Genomic DNA, 6,179 nt, shown 5'->3' with positions numbered 1-6,179 from the left:
CCCGTTTTATTTTGAACTCCACTTGTAGAGGGTAAACTTGTCTCGGCTTTTGTGTCTTTCTTGTTCATATTGTCTCTTCGCTAGAGTTACTAGAGAAACTAACTTTTCGCGTTCTATATTGTTTAAAAGAATTCCGACTTTTCTCACCTTGATACGTAAGTTCGTAGAATGAGGTTCCCTTGCGGTGTTTTCCTCTGTGGCGCGTTCAAATGCGTTTGAGTGTCAAACTCGTTCTGTTGATTTGTTCTATGCTGACAGTGGCCCCGTTAATTTGGTCCACCGTGGTAAATTATTGACAGCAAAGTTCATAACACAAGTAGTTCGAATCCTTCGATCTTCAATAATGTCCGTAGACCGAAATCGTAACTTCGTTTACACTGAAGCGAATGGATCCTGGCAGGATCGCCAAAATGTCACGTAAAAATAATGGGAAAATAATAATAAAAAAATGTTGGGTTCTTGAACCAGAGTTCGAGGTACCTTTATTTTATAATAGGATTACAAGTGTGCGATTTGACCGTTACCGAAAGACTGAAAGACTCGATCAAGACACAGCCCTTCTAGATGTTCGTTTATCTTATGCCTATGTGCCGAATTCATATTCCTTTGTTTTGGGAGTCGGTGTCGTGTGCAAGGCTGTTCAGGTTTCCTGAGTCTGTTGGAGATATTTGTTGACGTTACATGTACGTCAAGACTGTGTAAGTGTCACGAGGCAAAACAATAATATGAGTCGCTCTCGATTTGCATCGTTCTCTAACTCATGCGCCGCTACATACTTATATAGCTATTATTTCTTACAACCTAGCGTATGCAGTTGTGTATGGGGCCTTAAGTTCACTGTTTATAGATACTGCTAGGAATTAATCGAACGAATTCAACGCAGTCGCGTTTACAGAGTTCCGTATTATCGGAAATGCCGAATTCGCGTGGTTTCGCTTTGACGTTCGTCCACGTTGACGATTGTTCAAAGAACAACCGAGAGGCCTCCGCGTCGCAGCTACGAAAGACATCGAAGCCGCGACACCCTTCAGTGACTTCCCTATCTTTTCCTAAAACCAAGGATGACGCAACTCAGGCAATCGTTACAAGCGTTCGAACTTCACATTTTCTTACCATACTATCAACAAAAAATGAAAGCTGGTTTTCAATGAGTCATTATATAATTATATGTCGGAGATGAAAGAACACCGGAGCCTTTGGAATTTTAGATAATCCCGCAACATTCTAACCTAGAGTCTACTATAGCTGTAATTGAACAATTGTAGTTATTCAATCCGATTGTAATTGTTCTAGATTAGTGACGGTGAGCTTTGGCTCGAGGTGACAGTCTGTCGCCCAACGTAGCCGCGGTCAAGGGATAAACGCTTTGCCTAACAAAGGTATGGAGTAATTCTATAGCTCTCCTTAAAAGAAATATTCGTGGCGACACGCGACAGTAAACATTCCAACGGTTTCTGTCCCGTGGCTCGCCACACGCAGACCCTATTCTTCGAGTAAGATGATTGCCAGATGTCGATGCGTCTCCGCAGTACATGTTCGGCTAGCTGGAGGGCCCGTTATAAATCTTAAGGTTTAGTTAACTAAAGTCCTTCAAACAGACAAACAGTCTTTGTCCCAACTACGGGAAGATAGGGGAGACATATTTTTCAACGAGCGGCGTCTCCCACTAGCAACTTTCCCTCGAGGGCGGCTAACATCTTTTTCTAACCACCGATATGGAGATTGACCAATTAGCAGCAACGTCAATTTCCCTTACTTCCTAAACGAAGGCTTTCCTCGACGAATCCGATGATCTCGTGTCCTTAGACACACCCCATTATAGTTTTCCTCTGTGACATCGTCGGGACGGGACGGGCATTCTTTTACGCGCTCCCGTCGACCAAAGAGTAACGTCTTTACGCTCAGCAATTATTTTTACGAGTCAGACTTAGATTCAGCGAGAACGCCCATCTGTCATCCCGTTGGCCGCGGATTCGTTATTGAACCGGAGACCACTGTCACTAGTGTCGCGGACGTCTCACCGCCGTGGTAGATTGTCAAAACCTGTGTTATTCATACCTGTGTCAATAAATCGTATCTTCGTTACACCGCAACGATGGCTACCTTCAATGAAGACTCCTCAAACACCGACAACCCTATCCCCAATGTCATTCCGACATATATATCCACCGAAAATGCGCTCTTGTAGACAAACGCTCGATTCGCGTCATAGCTTTTAAAGCTTGTCGCATCTCAATCCGTTGGAAAAAATTTTTCCTGTAGCATATTTTATTTTTACGAACCAACAAGGTCTTTGTTTATTTCCTTCTTTTTTTTTGCTCCAATTTCCCCATTGTTTTTTCAAGGATAGTATTTCAGAGCCACTAGTCAAGTTTATTGTAACAATAAACTTACGTTTCGGAAACATTTTGTGCTGTGAAACAGAATACACTAAAGTTTGAAGGTCACATCGATTTTCGAAAGTTTATAAATGGAGGTGTATGACAGTATCACCAGCTGTTGCTGTCCAAGTAACTCCAACATCGAAATACTACAACGATTCCAATCGAAAGCGCTAAGAGCCTTAATAGACGCACCTTGGTATGTTACCAACGAAACCATCCATCGCGACCTCAAGATACCTACAGTCAAAGAGGAAATAGCAAAATATAGCGACAGATATAGCAAAAGAGTCAAGAAACACCGAAACCCCCTAATCACTGGACTACTCGATACGACGGACCAGATTCGCAGGCTGAAGAGGCACTACTCGCTAGACCTAAACGTTAGATTCATTTAATTATCCAAATTAAGCATATGCACTTACTTATAATACTTATAAATTATACCTATCTATAATAAGTATTAACTTATTGTAAATAAACAGCCATGTCACTGCGCCACGCCGGAAAAATTACTGAAAATTCTCAACGCGAGAATTGATTGTAATTTCAACAAATAAATAAAAACAAAAAAAAAGCTGTTGCTGTCCCCAAGCGCCAAAATACGTTCTGACTACTATTTTATGTATCTCACAGAAGTATGTCTTCATTCATCATCTCCCATGCCATCCACCAACGTGTTCTTAACATGTTATCTCCTAGTAAAATATTGATGTTGAGTCAGATATCCAACTGAATAATCTTTTCGGTGTCTACTATAAGACATTTAAAACCAAGGCTCGTACACACGTGTGCTTATACGTCAGATGTAATACTTAACACGAAACCTGCTTATATTAATATTAAATTTATGCATAGTAGGATGTTCGACCTTTGTAAAAATGAAATTATAATACATACAGTTTCACCGTGGAAAAGTGAATCTTTCTAGCATGTCCACGCAAATGCAGCGGAGGGGAGGACTGTGCATGCACCAAACAACTTTACGTTCGTAATTTTTCACACAAATGTACAACTGTAGGGAAAAAATTATCTCTGATTTTTCGGATGTTAGGAATCGACAATATCGCATAACGGAATGCTGTGTTCTACGTATTCTATTTTTGTTACGAAAGTGGTACAAACGAAGTCCACGTAAGAATAGTACAACAAAATCGGTTGAGGTTAGGTTATCGTGCAGATATCGCGGCTTTTGCATTGGAAATCACGCAACTGCCAGTCTCGTCGTTCCTTGTAAACGAAAGAAAGGTATTGTAATCGGTCGGAATTAACATAAAACTCGTCGTTTCATGATAATACTGTGCATTCTGAATATGCTATGATTTGGTTTAAAATAATAAATAGTCCATTCTTGCATACTATTGCTCCAGCTTTACTTGTATTTTCGATATTGGTATAAATAGAAAGACAATTAATGTCGTTCGAGTCTATTTTCGGATCATTTATATTACGTTTAATCCATATAGTTATCATATGAGACATAGTATCGTAAAATTTGGAAGAATAAAACGTTCGTACAGGAAGTACATTTTATAAGAACTCCAACAAATCTGCGTGTGCACCTAAAATACAAACTGATAGTGATAGTGATTGTTCATAAGTTTATATACATTATCTAATGTCAATCGAAGGTATCAATTCTTTTTCTCCATAAGAGTACTTTTTCATTTATATGTGTTCAAAAATACATGTGTTCAACCGTGAAGCATATGTCACCTACAACGAAAAAGAGTTTTCCTATACTTAATATTTCCTTTATATACCTATGAAAGTCTATTCTTCGCGTAGTATGAAATTATGAATAAATCTGGAATATTGTTCAATCTGAAAAGAAAAATAACTTATTGACATCATTCATTGATACGAGATTCAGAATGTTTGTTTTGTCTTGCAGAAAAAGAAGGCAGCCCTCCCTTTCTTTTAATGTGAAATAGAAAGCGAAAATTTGAAAACAGATTTTTTGGAAATTTACTTGCAAATATCGTTTTCAATATCGTGATTTTCTTCCCAATGGTACTGTACTTTCAAATTTTCCAGTATCCCTCTAAAAACAAAAAGTCGAACCTCGTTATTGTTAACGTAGGCATTACAAGGAAGAGAAGTATTAGAAAGCAGCTCCTTTTTGTTATGGATTTCTTTATAATCATGTAAATAAGAAATTCCGGAAATTTTTTCCTAAAGAATTTAATTCTTGTGCTTTGATTGATAATTATTACACTACATACTAACTTTTCGCATACTGTTCGCGTCTAACAATTTCCTAATAATAACTACTTCAAAATAACATATGTTCTTGCACGAATTCAAAAGTACGTATGATACAATTACAATTGATTCTAAAATAATAATTATTTAAAGATATTAAGATACTAATTAAACGTTTCACTATATTTCAAAATCTGGAACAACAAATTTTTATTTATAAAAAATGAAACTGTGTTTATATATTCTTTGTCATCATGCTATTTCTTATTACCATGTCGACATTTTTTAAAATTCATTTTGTTATCTCTACGCAATATGAAAATTCATATACTGCTTAATATTTTTTACATATTATCCATCCACCGCATGATATCTCCTGAAAAATCAAAATATTAATGTTATATTATTACAATGCTTCTTAAATTTCAATTTTTGACAAATTTGAAATCCAATATATTTTGCACAATTATTATTTATCAAAAAATTCCAAGTTAGTAACTTTCTTTTCAAATGGCAAATAACATATACTTTGACTTACCTGTAAGTTTTTGTTCCTAATCATCATTTCCTCTTATAGAACATCATTATTGTTCTTATAATTACTACCAGTGTCATAGATATTGTAGTGGCTACAACTGAATTAATAGAAAATGATAAATAACTGTGTATAACACTAACACATAATTGTGTATAACAATGACAGATAACTTTTACTTACATATCAGTCGATAAGGGATTACTGTGATATCCTGTTGATGTTTCTTAAGGCACTTGATTAGGTGCGATACGGTATCATTCCTTATGGTATACTGTAGATAAGTATTTTAGAAAATAACAAGAATAAATCTAAATTATTCAGAGGTTCCAGTTTCGGTTTAGACATAAATACAGGACCATTTGCAAAGAAGAAAGGGTGCGTTTCTACAGCCTCGTTATAGTAACCATGAATACCAATCTCTGAATTACTGGTTACTAAACATAAATATCCTATAAAATTTAATATATTTCTTTAATTTTTAATACATACATGAGTTAGTAGTTCTAAATTATGAATCATCCTACCTGTGATATTACACTTTTCCTTATAATATCATCACTCGAGTGAACAACATTAAGATCATGTAAACCATGTCATCCTATCTTACTGTGAAGATACTTAGTTATGTTATCTAACATTATAAAAATATCATCAAATTCAAGTCCTTTTATTCACATCACATGGCCACGACGATCTGGTTCTTCGTTATATAATGTTCTAAAATTTGTCGTATATATAGGATGTACAAACCGTGATATCAAGGTATCAGTTCTTCCTTCCCAAGGGACAGTTTCATTAAAATTCTGATAGAATTAAAAATTAATTATTAATATTCTAACAATCATATATGTTAAATACATTATAGTCAACGATATATACCTGAGCGAATGTAGGGGTGATTCCTTGATAATTATAAATGTCATCAGCCCACATCATTGTGCCACTTCTTTGTACTCCAGCCTCTAGATTAACAGCCTAAACAAACATACGAAATTTTATAGAAGCTGTACAAAATATAGTATATATGCGCAATATTGAAGCGTTCAAGGGGATAT

At 36.0% G+C, this 6,179-nt stretch overlaps 1 long non-coding RNA gene across 1 annotated transcript; it reads right to left on the bottom strand.

The window, feature by feature from the left end:
• Positions 1 to 4,611: 4,611 nt before the first annotated feature.
• Positions 4,612 to 5,913, bottom strand: LOC126877755 (uncharacterized). Its single transcript, XR_007695298.1, has 4 exons — positions 5,649 to 5,913; positions 5,305 to 5,573; positions 5,125 to 5,221; positions 4,612 to 4,962 (listed from the first exon to the last, which is right to left on the bottom strand). It is a non-coding gene; the product is annotated as an uncharacterized LOC126877755 (long non-coding RNA).
• Between the last annotated feature and the right edge of the window lie 266 nt (positions 5,914 to 6,179).

Source organism: Bombus huntii, unplaced genomic scaffold (assembly GCF_024542735.1).
Source record: "Bombus huntii isolate Logan2020A unplaced genomic scaffold, iyBomHunt1.1 ctg00000235.1, whole genome shotgun sequence".
Lineage (NCBI taxonomy): Eukaryota > Metazoa > Arthropoda > Insecta > Hymenoptera > Apidae > Bombus > Bombus huntii.
The sequence above is the reverse complement of the archived record's forward strand: the minus strand, read 5'-3'. Positions and strand labels throughout refer to the sequence as shown.